Source organism: Salmo salar, chromosome ssa20 (assembly GCF_905237065.1).
Source record: "Salmo salar chromosome ssa20, Ssal_v3.1, whole genome shotgun sequence".
Taxonomy (NCBI): domain Eukaryota; kingdom Metazoa; phylum Chordata; class Actinopteri; order Salmoniformes; family Salmonidae; genus Salmo; species Salmo salar.
Window position 1 is genome coordinate 51,758,952 of NC_059461.1, and position 16,371 is coordinate 51,775,322.

The following is a 16,371-nucleotide window of genomic DNA, read 5'->3' on the forward strand; positions in this document are numbered from 1 at the left end:
TAAATTCGCTCTGGCTATCTACTCCGATTTCAGACACTCTCGTCTGAGTGTGCTGGGGTGTAGACTTTAACTGATGAATTTAACGAACGCTCAACACCCGTTGAATATGACCGGTGTCAGTAACGTTGGCAAAAAAGCTTAATTAAATTGTTGCCAGTAGCACAGTTACAGTCACCAACGCTCTGGATAACATGAAACCAGCTCTGCTAAGGTAACGTTATGTACAATGGTCAGAGTAAGGTGTTCTCTCATTTATGTCTGGAAGTAGCTAGCTAACTTTAGCCAGTTAGCTTGTGCGCTTGACTGCCGTTGTGAGGTCAGAACGCTCGGATCAACCCTACTCCTCCGCCACGCTCTAAACGCTCCGAATGCGAAACGCTCTGAATTTACGAACGGACAATCTGACAAAGCTCTGAATTTAAGAGTGCACTCTGAGTGCTCCAGAATGAATTTACGAACGCACCCCTTATTTGATACCTGCATAGAAACATAATTACCTCAAAGGACAACTTGGGAGTATTCAATGTGGAGAATGGAGGGATAACTCGGCTCAAAATCTGTCTTCTCTAGAAGGTGGAGTTTGTTGTGTTTTTCACTTACCAAGCGAGGAGCTTGTGTAAAAATAAATGTAATGGCTTATTTGATCAAATATACGTTTTTTTCTAATCATTATGTTGTTACGAGTGTACTGATATAAGTAGGACACGGCAACTTTAAGAAAAAAACTACTTATATCGGTGTATTGCATGGTCGTCACTAGTTACCATAGCCACAAAGTCATAAACCCTGCCTATTTCTACAATTTCTCTTCTTAAAATGTGATTTTAATCAATCTAACTGTACGCCTAACCTTGAATTAAAGCCACAAAGCACATTTTAGTTGTCATGAATTTTAGCTTTTACGATGAAGCCGCGATAGTTTGACTTTGTGACAGGTAACTACTGGAAACCGTTGTGCCTGTTGATCACACGCGTGGTCCCACGTGATCTTGCCTCCCCCGACCTGACTGCAGCGTGCAATCCGGGGCCGGGCTCAATGTTTGACCCCGCCCACTTTTTTTGTCCAGCTGAGGTTTGACAGTCACACACACTGAATCCAAACACACACGTTTGCGCAAGGCACACGTTGAATACAAATATATTTCATTTTTGAAGATCGTAAGAACTATTATATAAAGTACCAGCAGATTTGTTGTAACACTTTTTGCTTCATGCTATATTTGAGACAAGCTACTGATATTGTTGCAGTGAACAGACTTGTTATGTATGTCATGTACTGTTAAGATTGTGTTGGTAAATGTTATATCTTTGTAATTATGTTATTTCATTGAGCATATATATATATACACACACACACACACACACACAGTTACTACCTATCCTGATTTATAATGCTATTTACTTTCCTCATGAGAATGGAGACAGACTATACCAAATAGACATACTGACAAGCTGAATGTGCTCTGTACATGAAGTTATACCAGCTCCAGTAAAGAGATCAGAGACTCGGGTGACTTCTACGTCATCTTTACTAAACATAACACAATTAACAATTCAAACAATTAAGACAGCAGACAAAAACAAGGTTTGATCACTCCTCAAAAATGGCTTCGCTCCTGCTCCTCAAAAGAGGCAAAGACAGTCATTTTCTTCTTGTCACATATAACATCTCATAATGTCTCTGTAACTGGAACATGAATGGTTCCTTGAGGAGAATATTTTCCTTTTCATCCAGGCCATCCTACAACCGTAGTTCTTTAAGGGTTGTAATGTGGTCTTCCCCGTCCATCCCAATTACACTAGGGAGGGAAACAGTGCCTTTAAATGTTTGGAGTTCACGCCACCTTGCTGCCTCTTGGGCCTCTCGGGGGGTTAAGTCTATACCACTCATCATATGACACCTCCTATCTGTAGTGTGTTTTGTTTTCGCCGCCTTTATCAACGATCAAATCGATTACATAACTGTACATGTAAACCTGGGCTTACTGCTCAAGTAGGCACATTTGTCCAAATAAGATTCCCTCATTGTGAGCAATTAGCTAGCTCATGTGCAAATGTGTGCTAATTAACGCTATGCTAACATCGGTGTGGTAGTTGTTCATATAAAAATATACCACTGCACTGGTATAACATGAATATTACAAAGTACATTATGCATAATGACAGTCTCACTTTATTCCATGGTTTATATTTTTATCCATGTAGGTTAGGTTCGATTAAGATTCGCTTTCGTTGACGTTGATACCTTCGACGTTTACCTCAACTTCGGTGACCTTGAAGGAGACGGGAAGGGTTCGAGTTAAACACGTTTGACTCCGCCCACATTGAGCCCGGCCCAGACGTTTGACTCCCCCCACATTGAGCCCGGCCCCAAACTGCACACTGCAGTCAGGGGCTTCTCCCTCCGACTGCCTTCCATTTTTGAAGACAATTATTTTCATTGTTAGAGCGGCCACTAGGGTATCTGGTCAATATAATGTATAATCTGTGATGTAGCTTTAATTCGAATTTAGGCAACGCCCAAAGAAATAATTATAAGCTGTTGATGGGCCTATTAGGAAACATTACAATATTTATTGTTACAAAGGAGAAGTTCAAAATGTTCTCTTATATTTCATCAAGGCCACATGTTCCAAGACATTGATATATGATTTGATGAAAGGCTACATATCATGCCTCATAGGCCCAAAATACCAAACCTGCAGTGTGTCTACAAATAATATTGGTGATTTGACGGTTTATATTTTCCTATCACTGGAGGGCGACATTACACTAGTCTTTATCACTCCATTGAATCTCAATAGTCTACTGAAGTCAGACCACCTATCCCTCTTCCATAGGCCAGTGCCCCTGTGACAACAATTTTGAACCCCCTTGTGGCCCCCCTAAATGTGGAGTATGAAATCATTTTTACATAACAAATTTTTACTATCGTTCTTTTTTTACATCCGTTATTAGACAGTGGCAACGATGATGATTATGAACATGGTCTTTTGCCTGCTAATGCCTGCAATGCAGTGAAGAAAACGATATGACAACAATAACGTCTAATGTAACTGGCCCCTCTAACAGTACAACTGGCCACAGCTTGACCCCCCCCCCCCAGTTGAAATGGTCTAGAACTGCCACTGCCTGTGGGCTTTCAGTCCAACCCTAATTTAACACACCTGATTATACTTATTAGCTGCTCAACAAGACCTTAACTCGGCTGAATCAGATATGCTAAATTAGGGTTGGACTGAAAACCTAAATGACAGTAGATCTCCAGGAAGCGGGTTGGGCAGCCCTGCTCTAAGACATCTCCAGCAGTTTACTGCAGAGGGGATCAGTACACAGTGAATATGTCACAATAGTCTTTCTAGACAGATGGGTTGCCTCCCATAATATTCCAGCCAGGTCTGGGATTTCCGAAAGTACCCATCAAGCACATTTGGTTCATTGGAAGTTGTGGGAATGTACACTACTGGTCAAAAGTTTTAGAACACCTACTCATTCAAGGGTTTTTCTGTATTTGTACTATTTTCTACATTGTAGAATAATAGTGAATACATCAAAACTATAAAATAACACATATGGAATCATGTAGTAACCAAAAAAGTGTTAAACAAATCAAAATATTTCATTCTCTGAATTATTTGAGAACATTCCAAATGCCAAAGCAGTTGGAGAACATTCCTAGAACATTAATGATGTTGTAACCATATTTGAACTTTGAGAAAAATTTTCTGTTAATGTAATGAAATACCAAGAAAAAAAATCTGGGTCAAGTTTCTTAAATGTGATGAGAATGTTCCAAAGCCAATGCAACTATTCTGAACCATTCCCTGAAAGTTGTGGGAAGGTTGTATGCAAAATAACCATAGGACAAACACGCTCTCACCAAGTTCTAAGAAACATATGCAAGCTTCCCAGAAAATTATTTTCAAACAACCAAAAGGGAACCACAGGGGAACGTTATGTAAAAGTTCTCTAAGACACCAAAAAATTATGTTATTTTATTTGGTTAATTGAACATTCTCAGAACTATGTGATTCTCCCTACCAAAATAGCAATGTTCCCTAAAGGTTCTCTTTGGTTATTAGAAAACAACTTTCCCATAACGTTATGGGAATATTTTTTTTTACAACTATGTAGGGAACGTTATGTACAAGTTCTCAAATTCCAACAAAATAACGTTATTTTACAAAGGTAATTGAACTTTCTCAGAACTATGTGATTCTCCCTATCAAATAGCAACGTTCCCTTAAGGTTCTTCTTTGGTTATTAGAAAAATGTGTTTCCCACAATGTTCCCAAGATATCTGCAGAAAGAATGGGGCATCTGCAAAAATGACACTGTGAATTTGAAAAACAATATTTTGGTTATTGAACCAGAGTAGGTGAAGTGGATTTACATCCCGTAACATGATCTGCACTATACAGAAATGCATAATTATGCATATGAATATCATGGTGATGTATTCTGAATAGGTACACAAAGGTAGACATATGCAATATCCTTCTTTTGCATAATATTATTCTACACACTGGCTAGTATTGTAATAAGCTCCGCCCCTAAACAACACCATATTTTGTTGGTCCAGACCAAATCTGAACCAATCATAGACATCCATGTTTCACAAGTTTGGAAGTCACAGTACAGTACAGAACAGTACAGCCCAGCACAGTAGAGCAGAGTAGATTTCAGTACAGTAAAGTAGATATGTTCAGTACAGTACAATACTGTACATTCTACTCTACTCTGTGCTCTACTGTACTCTACTGTACTCTACTGTATAGCAGTACTGTACTGACCTCTTCTGTGCTCTACTGTACTGTCCAAGCTTGTGAAACATAGACGTCTATGATTTGTTCAGATTCGGTCCGTCCAGGGCGGAATGACCAAATTTCAACTACTTGCAACGTCCATGGACAGAGGATAGGTGGGAGGTGTCAGTATGTGCCAGGATAGGTGACATTAACTTGACAGAGAGAGAAGAAAGAGAGAGGGGGAGAGGGAGAGGGAGGGGTTGAGCTGAACATAACAGTATGCCAATGGAATGGAGCCACAGTAGCAGGTGACCCAACTGTGGTTTTTGACTACTATGTCTTTCTTTGCTAGATCTAAACCCAGAGCAGAGGAAGCTAATGTAATGCTAATTGAACTAACTTGGCGCAAACTGAACATTACTTAAAATACATTTCTTTGGCTAGTTCTTGTATTTCTTATTTACCAAGAGTGGCAGTGGCAGATGATTTCACAATTATACCATTTACAAGGTTGATTCATTTTCCCTTAGTAGCTAGCTAACAATCAAGGTTTTCATTAAATGGATGGCTATAGGCTCACTTATCGTCTAGTTAATTTTCATCAACCAAAATTAAGCACAAGAACACACACATGACGATTACAGTAACAAAGCATGTTTCATTGAAAATCTTTGTCATTCATTACTTCGTCCTTTTCTGTTTCACGGGAAGCAAAGTTCGAGCTAGCAAACAGCACATGCTTCCCCCTGCCTAGCAATCAGCAGGCAGAGATGACTGCTTCCTTTGCTTTAAGAACTAGCACAGACCTCAAACAAAGTTGTTTTTCTCATAATGTAGTTATTAGGAAGATGTCAGTTTGGGCTCAGACAGAAAGCGTTCGGCTTGTCATAAAATTTGCCTAAAATGTACTACCGTTACTGTGTGTGGGGGAAATATGTAATATTCGGTTAAATTGTATGGCACTCCCATGGGCACAAATGCAATAACGGCTGCCTTTGGTCTACTCAAAGGAAATATTCACCCATGTTGAATGCTATATCGTATTTGCACATATCTGAGTGATGTTCTATCAATTCCCGGGGTCATTTCATGTTTCACTGAGCTATTCGCCATTCAAGCAGGCAGAAAAACAGACGGTATGACAAGTTTTGCATCATATGATCAGATCATCATGTGATAATTTTCTGCCTGCTTGAAGGGCGAATACCTAAGGTACACATGGAAACATGAAATGACCCCAGGAATCGATAGAACATCGCTTCAACATTCAAAATGGCTGCGTCTTTCCTTTAATAAAGCCCTCTTCCAACAGCCCCGCTTGCCCCACAGTAACACAAAGCTACACTAGAGGGCGAACATAGACTGATGTTTTATGAATATCCTGTAGTACTGGTTACATTGCATTGTGATGGGGAATTAACTGTCCATGTAGTGCTGTAGGCTCACATGCAGTAAACAGTACAATGCACTTTAACAGTATTTTTTTTGTGTAATTCATTACAAATGAACCTACGTTGCTCTATGGTCTTTTTAATCTCCAGTTGCTCTGAATTTCCATGTAGACTGCATGCTTCTGTCTAGGCAGAATTAGGGACAAACTGATTTCTTTAGACATCTGAAATAGACTGAAGCTGAATAATGTTGTAATGCATCTTAGGGTTAGGATCTTTTAAAAATTGATGGGTGTTTATTAAAATGGATATAAAGAGCAAACGTGGTAAACTGACCCCATGTAGGATATACAGAGCACCAATCTTAGCCCTAAGATACAGTACAGCTCAGGCAGTCACACACAGAATCCATGTTCTATCGAAATATTAGTTGAGGGAATGAGAGCAGGCCTCGTTTAAGCTTCCGTCACGTCTCTCATGTGTAAGGTGTAGAGAGAACTGTAGAGGGAGCTGCCTCACACCACATAGCAACCACTCTCCATTCCATTAATCACATCTCTTTTTCTCCATTGATCAGAGGTCCATTACCTCAGTCTCTCATTCTGAGACTTTAGATGATGAGCTGAAATGCACATATAAAATGATCACACTGGCTCTCAGCCATTTCACTGTGTAATATGTGATCTTGATTGATCCTCCATTTTTCTCTGCCCCACAGGACTCTTATTACAAGTCCCAGGTCCTGAGAAGTAATTTTTTCTAATTCAACGGCTTCCTCATAGTCATGTTTGGAGCAAGGCCGCAATGGAACAGAATATTGCACTTTGGTGGATCTTGACTGTGAAAGCGGAGAGCAGAGCACTGGCGCACATGGAAGGTGTCGCTTAAGAAAATCCCAGCAGCAGCTTTGGAACACATATGACACAGCTCAAAGAAGGTGAGGCTCCTCGTATGAGCACCGCACGCTAACACAGCACTTAAAGTCAAAGCCAAAGGGTAACACTATACAGAAATGGCCAGTGATAACCTTATTTGTACACAGGAGGAGGAGATGCCAAAGTGCATTCAGTTTCCGACTGCTGCAGATTGAGATCGATAGCATATGCTAGAGAGAGAGAGAGAGAGAGAGACATGGTGAATAATGTTATAAGGTCTGGCAGTCCTATTAGTAATGGCCAGATTTAGAGTCCAGCGCCTCTGCATGCACCTCTACCCGGTGATAAGAATGAGAATCACATTTCGTTGACTTGCTTTCATGTGCATCAATTTGTGTTTCCCGGTTGCACTTAGTCAAGTTTGATTTCCATTTTGCCTTGAGGAGGAACTTTGGGAAGTCACGCAGCGAGCCTCCTGCTGAGGCCTAGGGCAGAAAAACCAAACCAGAGGCAGCTCTGCTATCTCTAGATAGGGTTTTAACAGGCTCTGATTACTCCTGAGTATGTGCATCCACCTAACAGACCTCTCAACAGTGAGCAGACAGACAGGCAGGCAGACAGGCAGGCAGACAGACAGACAGACAGACAGACAGACAGACAGACAGACAGACAGACAGACAGACAGAGAGAGCACCCGTGCTACTGGATAGAATCATGTCTGCTCCACTCTCCTGAACATGATGAACATGTTCACATCAGACATGCTTTTAGATCTTCTACAGAATATATTTTCAGGAGATGCTCATCCAACCAATGGGTAGACTAACATTAAAGCCCTCTCTTTCAAATGCAATGAAATGGATGCATGCCCGAAGAGTAGCTTTTCGGTGCAAAAACAAAAAGGAATAGTATTTTGCTCGGAATATGTCTTCCTTTTGCATTTTGAGGAGTAAAAAATGGAGAGCCCACTAGCACCAAAGAAAGGACATACAGTAGGGGGAAAAAAAGTATTTGATCCCCTGCTGATTTTGTACGTTTATCCAATTACAAAGAAATGATCAGTCTATAATTTTAATGGTAGGTTTATTTGAACAGTGAGAGACAGAATAACAACAAAAAAAACAGAAAAACGCATGTCAAAAATGTTATAAAATAATTTTCATTTTAATGAGGGAAATAAGTATTTGACCCCTCTGCAAAACATGACTTAGTACTTGGTGGCAAAACCCTTGTTGGCAATCACAGAGGTCAGACGTTTCTTGTAGTTGGCCACCAGGTTTGCACACATCTCAGGAGGGATTTTGTCCCACTCCTCTTTGCAGATATTCTCCAAGTCATTAAGGTTTCGAGGCTGACGTTTGGCAACTCGAAACCTTCAGCTCCCTCCACAGATTTTCTATGGGATTAAGGTCTGGAGACTGGCTAGGCCACTCCAGGACCTTAATGTGCTTCTTCTTGAGCCACTCCTTTGTTGCCTTGGCCGTGTGTTTTGGGTCATTGTCATGCTGGAATACCCATCCACGACCCATTTTCAATGCCCTGGCTGAGGGAAGGATGTTCTCACCCAAGATTTGACGGTCATGGCCCCGTCCATCGTCCCTTTGATGCGGTGAAGTTGTCCTTTCCCCTTAGCAGAAAAACACCCCCAAAGCATAATGTTTCCACCTCCATGTTTGACGGTGGAGATGGTGTTCTTGGGGTCATAGGCAGCATTCCTCCTCCTCCAAACACGGCGAGTTGAGTTGATGCCAAAGAGCTCCATTTTGGTCTCATCTGACCACAACACTTTCACCAGTTGTCCTCTGAATCATTCAGATGTTCATTGGCAAACTTCAGACGGGCATGTATATGTGCTTTCTTGAGCAGGGGGACCTTGCGGGCACTGCAGGATTTCAGTCCTTCACGGCGTGGTGTGTTACCAATTGTTTTCTTGGTGAATATGGTCCCAGCTGCCTTGAGATCATTGACAAGATCCTCCCGTGTAGTTCTGGGCTGATTCCTCACCGTTCTCATGATCATTGCAACTCCACGAGGTGAGATCTTGCATGGAGCCCCAGGCCGAGGGAGATTGACTGTTCTTTTGTGTTTCTTCCATTTGTGAATAATCGCACCAAATGTTGTCACCTTCTCACCAAGCTGCTTGGCGATGGTCTTGTAGCCCATTCCAGCCTTGTGTAGGTCTACAATCTTGTCCCTGACATCCTTGGAGAGCTCTTTGGTCTTGGCCATGGTGGAGAGTTTGGAATCTGATTGATTGCTTCTGTGGACAGGTCTTTTTTACAGGTAACAAGCTGCGGTTAGGAGCACTCCCTGTAAGAGTGTGCTCCTAATCTCAGCTTGTTACCTGTATAAAAGACACCTGGGAGCCAGAAATCTTTCTGATTGAGAGGGGGTCAAATACTTATTTCCCTCATTAAAATGCTAATCAATTTATAACATTTTTGACATGAGTTTTTCTGGATATTTTTGTTGTTTTTCTGTCTCTCACTGTTCAAATAAACCTACCATTAAAATGATAGACTGATCCTTTCTTTATCAGTGGGCAAACGTACAAAATCAGCAGGGGATCAAATACTTTTTTCTCCCACTGTAGCTATAAGGGACAGCACATTTGACATAAGCATTGGAAACACGTGATTGACTCCCTGTGCTGAAAAGTCTCCCTAGACCTCAAATGCTGCCTTATTGAAATCCAAGGACACATCTGACAGGAGTGATGTATGTCTGGCGCTGGCACTAACCAAAACCAGTCTGGGAGGAGAAAAGTTATCCTGTGCCAAATGACTTGCATATTTGGCTTCTACACCCACTCATGTATATTTCTGAGCAATTTAGCGTTTCGTCTTTGCAAAGTGCTTCCAAGATGTGTAAAACAGGGAAATGAGCTATCAATAAGACCGTACAAATCTGCAAAAAGGCAATTGAACTTAATGCAAGATGACATAATGGCACAATACCTAAAATATAGTAACTTTTTAAAAATGTTAACTGACAAGAAAATGTGCAACACAGTACATGGAAATGATTCTAGAAAGCAATAAAATGGCAAACAAATCCAATGCCTGCACAGCTCCTGAGCACATTATTATACTTTTTTTTTTTAAATGTACCCTTTATTTAACTAGGCAAGTCAGTTAAGAACTAATTCTTATTTACAATTACGGCATATTGTCACGGTTGTCGTTGGTTAAGGAGGACCAAAATGCCGCAGGTATGTGTATGCTCATCTTGATTTTTAATAAATTCCTAAATGAACACCAAAATAACAAAAAGAGAATTGAACGATCAACAAACAGTCTGGCATGGCACAAGGCTAACCACAGAACAATCTCCCACAATTAAACAGACAAACACACCCAACTAATATAGGACTTCCAATCAAAGGCAACCACACAGCTGCCTTCAATTGGAAGTCCACCCCAATTAACTCTACATAGAAACAGACTACCTAGACTAAACATAGAATACATGAATCTCAAACAGTGCCCAAAAAACCCTGAATACTAAATCAAATGCCCTTACTACAAAAACACCACCCTGAACCACAAAACAAATACCCTCTGCCACGTCCTGACCAAACTACAATGACAATTAACCCTTATACTGGCCAGGACGTGACAGTAGTACCCCCCCCCCAAAGGTGCTAACCCCGGAAGCACCTCAAGAAAAACCCCAAACAACAACAAAATCCCCCTAAAGTAAAGGGAGGGAAGGGAGGGTGGCTGCCGTCACCGACGGCACTTGTGCTACACCCCCCCTCCCCAACCCACCTATGCAGGTGGTGGTTCCGGCTCCGGCCTATTGTCCTCCAGAGTGCCGGCCGACCCGATCAGCCTCGGACCGTAGGCAGACTCCCCCTGCTCCGGATCATGGGCAGACCTCCACCTCTCCACCCTGTATGCAGACTCAGCATTTAAACAGTTAATCTCTTCAAGTTCTGAATTGTCAGGCTTACTCAGTTCAAGGTGCTGCTAGACTCCCTTGGGTTTTGGTCATCGGCAAACTCTGGGCCAATGGGCCACTCTGGCATCTCCGGGCAGCCTGGCGACTCCTGACTGACGGGCAGCTCTGGCGACTCCTGACTGACGGGCAGCTCTGGCGACTCCTGACTGACGGGCAGCTCTGGCGACTCCTGACTGACGGGCAGCCCTGGCGACTCCTGACTGACGGGCAGCCCTGGCGACTCCTGACTGACGGGCAGCCCTGGCGACTCCTGACTGACGGGCAGCTCTGGCGACTCCTGACTGACGGGCAGCCCTGGCGACTCCTGACTGACGGGCAGCTCTGGCGACTCCTGACTGACGGGCAGCTCTGGCGACTCCTGACTGACGGGCAGCTCTGGCGACTCCTGACTGACGGGCAGCCCTGGCGACGTCGGACTGGGATGACGCACTTGAAGCCTGGTGCGTGGTGCTGGTACTGGACGTACCAGACTGGGAACACGTACCTCCAGGCTAGTGCCGGGAGCTGGCCTGGGGCTCCATTCTTGCCCCGCAAAACTGCCCTTGTGCCCCCCCCAAAAAAATTATTGGGGCTGCCTCTCGAATTTCCTAAACTCTTCCATCGCCCTGGAAACGCTCCTCCTTAACTCTGCCCATGTCCATCCTTCCTCCTCGTTCCTCTGCTGCTTGGTCCTGGTTTGGTGGTGGAAGATTCTGTCACGGTTGTCGTTGGTTAAGGAGGACCAAAATGCCGCAGGTATGTGTATGCTCATCTTGATTTTTAATAAATTCCTAAATGAACACCAAAATAACAAAAAGAGAATCGAACGATCAACAAACAGTCTGGCAAGGCACAAGGCTAAACACAGAACAATCTCCCACAAACACACAGACAAACACACCCAACTAATATAGGACTTCCAATCAAAGGCAACACCACACAGCTGCCTTCAATTGGAAGTCCACCCCAATTAACTCAACATAGAAACAGACTACCTAGACTAAACATAGAATACATGAATCTCAAACAGTGCCCAAAAAACCCCGGAATACTAAATCAAATGCCCTTACTACAAAAACACCACCCTGAACCACATAAAACAAATACCCTCTGCCACGTCCTGACCAAACTACAATGACAATTAACCCTTATAATGGCCAGGACGTGACACATATTACTAATTCTGACAAAAATGTTGTATCTATGCTTTGACCTCTAAAGTTACACAGTTGGGATGGAACTGTAGAAGGTGAGGATCTATTGCACATCTCTGCAGGTAGTGTAAGGGAAATTGCCCCATGGGAGCTGGGGCTCTTGCTTTTCATGGGATTTTGGGTCCTATCCAGAGCGCAAAGCACCTCCCTGAACACTGCAGCTGCAGTGTCTCTTCCTCTACCACTAGAATGTACTGCTGATTAGTACTTCCCCTGTATTGTAATACAATTCTCTTGTGGGCCTGCTGTATGCACATTTCAGACTGAAATAACGCCTGCCTGAGGTTTCTGTGCTTGACGGAATGAGACTGCATTGCAGGCTCAGTGCTGCTAAAGTAATTCAGGTGCACTAAAAGGGTCCTGTGACACAGGCACGCATGTCTTGACCAACTGGCTGCTGTGTAAACCTTGCATGCCTTCCACCGTGTCCAGAATAATTTATGAGCATGACATCATAATCACCTTTAACACACTCCACATTTCTCACACGACTGCCAAGATGTGTCCTTTCTACCTCCTGAAGGAGTCTGTGCTTGCACCACTGTGAGAGAGGATAACAAGTCTATTCAGTGGTTCCGTTAAGAGGGTGGTTTGTGTATGGAAGATGAGTGATGCTCTGACTGTGCTGGCTGCCTGCCTGGTTGCAGCTGTGTACTGAGCTGTGGGCCTGTGTTTGTATATCTCCCTCTCTTCAGACTTTTATTGGCAATGCACATGCTCTAATTATCCCTCTGCTGGCCGTTTGCGGTTATTTATTGTGTGTACCCAAAAGCCACAGAATCTACACCACTTTGACTGCTTAACGGAAAGCTTCCCATGACAGGATACTTGATTTATTTGTGTTGGGAGTGGAGCAGGTTCAGTGAAGGAACCAATTCCACTTCCCCACTTCCTTGGTTAGGTTAACATACATTTATTGGACTGTGGTCTCTGATGTATTGTTGTGATTATTTCTATGCCCTACCTTTGGCTGAACCCCATTTACTTATACATGTACTGTATACAAGTTTAGTATAGGGTGTCAGTATGTTCACTATATAACTGTAGCAATGTTTTTTTTCCTTTCAGGATGCTCTTGGACTGGCTGGATCAGCAGTAGGGGACACAGAGACCACAGGAAGTAGAGGTGGAGCCCGAAACCACAGACTTTATTTCAAATGTCTTTATCCAATAAAACAAACTCCCCCATCTATTCCATGCCTCCCCTTGTACTGCAACAACAATCAAATCAGTTAAGTAAACCGGTTGCATTTTTATCATATCTCTCATTTTGAGTTAAACTTAGACTGTTATTGATGCTAATCATTTCAATCTGTTCAAAATTAAGAGGTTTATTTAAAAAGTGTTTTTAGGTGTCAATGTGCCAAAATGCAATTGGAGAAATATTACAAAATTAGTACTGGAGTGATGCTTTTGTATGATGGAATGAGGCCCAGTATCAGACAAGAGAGGAACTACTCACTCTGTGAGCTCAAATACTGTATATTGTACTGTATCTTGAAGGATAGGACAATATCCTGTGGCTTTAGAGGGCTATAGATTTTTAATTGTAGAAATATCTTCTCAGGGGAACATCAATGTTCTGGCTTAATAACTGATTTTGGCATGGATGATGATATTTATTGCTCATCCAGGTCACTGTCTTTCATAACAAATGACAAGTGAACACAAATGTTTTTGTTGGTTTGTTTTTTGGTGCCTTTTCTTCCTGCTGCCAAGACAACCCAGACAAAGCCATTGGTCCAATCACTTTGTGAAGCACCGATTGTGCTCAATGATCCTTGCAACCAGTCTCTTGGTTGATGAGAGGACTGGACTAGATTAATAGACTGTCCATTTCAGGGGAAACCTATCCATCTCTATCAGCATTTAGAACAATTAGTGAAAACAAAGCTGAAGCTCTTTCCTCAGATATCGGGTCAATGCCTTTCGTTACGCAAGTGTACACTTACCCTAGCCCGATGTAACACACTGAGTGTACAAAACATTAGGAACACCTTCCTAATATTGAGTTGCACCCCCCTTTGCCCTCAGAACAGCCTCAATTCATTGGGGCATGGACTCTCCAAGGTGTCGAAAGCATTCCACAGGGATGCTGGCCCATGTTTACTCCAATGCTTCCCGCAGTTGTGTCAAGTTGGCTGGATATCCTTTGCGTGGTGGGCTATTCTTGATACACACGGGAAACTGTTTAGCGTGAAAACCCCACTATCGTTGCAATTCTTGACACACTAAAACTGGTGCGCCTGGCATCTGCTACCATACCCCGTTCAAAGGCACTAAAATCTTGTCCATTCACCCTCTGAATGGCACACAAACAATCCATGTCTCAATTGTCTCAAGGCTTAAAGATCATCCTTTAACCTGTCTCCTTCCCTTCATCTACACTGATTGAAGTGGATTTAGTCACCAAGAACTGATATCAGTAAGGGATCATAGCTTTCACTCAGTGCACAAGTTACAGTATGCTCCTGTGTTTTGACTGCAGCTGTACAGAAGACCCCCAACCTTACTAACAACAATATGCCCCGATGCAAACACTCGATTGATGCAAGCCCACTGCCTTGGGTGTGAGAAAAGTGCTTTACAAATTCAATGAATTATTATTACTCATTTCTCTTTCCCTTCTCATGCTCTTTCACCACATGGCCATGCCACACTTCTCAGGCGGCTGGTCAAAGAGAGACTACACTTGCCATTGACAGAGAGGGGACAAAGGGACCCCTGGAGGATCCCCAACCACAGGAAATTTGCTCTAATAAGGCAAAAACAAAATCTCAGCCTCATGGCAAAATGTGTAACAACAAATGTTCTCTGTCTCATGGCAGGGTGTGTCGAATAGCATGAGTTTAGCAATAAAGCTGCACTTTTTTTCTTTGGCCCATGGCAAATTTCAAGGAATTTAGCTGTTTTATTTTTGGGTTGGACCCGAAAATCTGAGCGGTAGATCTCAGTTTGCATTTTGAATCAGAAAGTGATCTTGACTCAGAAAAGGTTGGTGACCACTGCTCTAGTGTTTGAAAGGACCCGAGGCATAACATTAATCCAGTGAAGAAGAATCAATGGGAAGAAGAATATAAAGTCAATCGAAGAGACCAGCTCCATCCAAAGTGTTTACATGCTAGCTGTGTTCCAGCACTACTGGGCCACCACTGTGGCTCTTTGCGTTTGACATGGATGCCCCACTGTGCTGCCCCCAGAACCCTGAACTGTCTGGCTTTAACATCCAGGAGCTTAACAGGGGGGCCAACATGCCTCCGAGCACCATGTTCAACTCCACTCCAGTGCACTAACACCAGCCTGGTCTCATAGGCTAGATGTAACATAGTAAATTTAAATCCGGCACACTCAAATTAGTATGGTATGGTTACATGAGACAGAAGGTTACTTAAGGCGAAAACAAAAGTTGGATGGTTTGGTGGCGTGTAACACAAATGTCTAGCAACCCAAATATTGCGTGATCGAATCTCATCACAGACAACTTTTGCATTTTAGCTAATTATAAACTACTTACTACTTTTTAGCTACTTTGCAACTAAACTCAGCAAAAAAAGGAACGTCCCTTTTTCAGGACCCTGTCTTTCAAAGATAATTTGTAAAAATCCAAATAACTTCACAGATCTTCATTGTAAAGGGTTTAAACACTGTTTCCCATGCTTGTTCAATGAACCATAAACAATTAATGAGCATGCACCTGTGGAATGGTCGTTAATACACTAACAGCTTACAGACGGTATGCAATTAAGGTCACAGTTATGAAAACTTAGGACACTAAAGAGGCCTTTCTACTGACTCTGAAAAACACCAAAAGAAATATGCCCAGGGTCCCTGCTCATCTGCGTGAACGTGGCATGCTGCAAGGAGGCATGAGGACTGCAGATGTGGCCAGGGCAATAAATTGCAATGTCCGTACTGTGAGACGCCCAAGACAGTGCTACAAGGAGACAGGACGGACAGCTGATCGTCCTTGCAGTGGCAGACCACGTGTAACAACACCTGCACAGGATCGGTACATCCGAACATCACACCTGTGGGACAGGTACACGATGGCAACAACAACTACCCGAGTTACACCAGGAACGCACAATCCCTCCATCAGTGTTCAGACTGTCCGCAATAGGCTGAGAGAGGCTGGACTGAGGGCTTGTAGGCCTGTTGTAAGGCAGGTCCTCACCAGACATCACAGGCAACAATGTCGCCT

At 42.9% G+C, this 16,371-nt stretch overlaps 1 long non-coding RNA gene across 1 annotated transcript; it reads left to right on the plus strand.

Annotated features, from left to right (window-relative positions):
* Positions 1–37: 37 nt before the first annotated feature.
* On the plus strand, positions 38–15,721 carry LOC106580751 (uncharacterized). The gene is made up of 3 exons (XR_001322963.2): positions 38–211; positions 6,858–7,076; positions 13,239–15,721. It is a non-coding gene; the product is annotated as an uncharacterized lncRNA (long non-coding RNA).
* Positions 15,722–16,371: the final 650 nt, after the last annotated feature.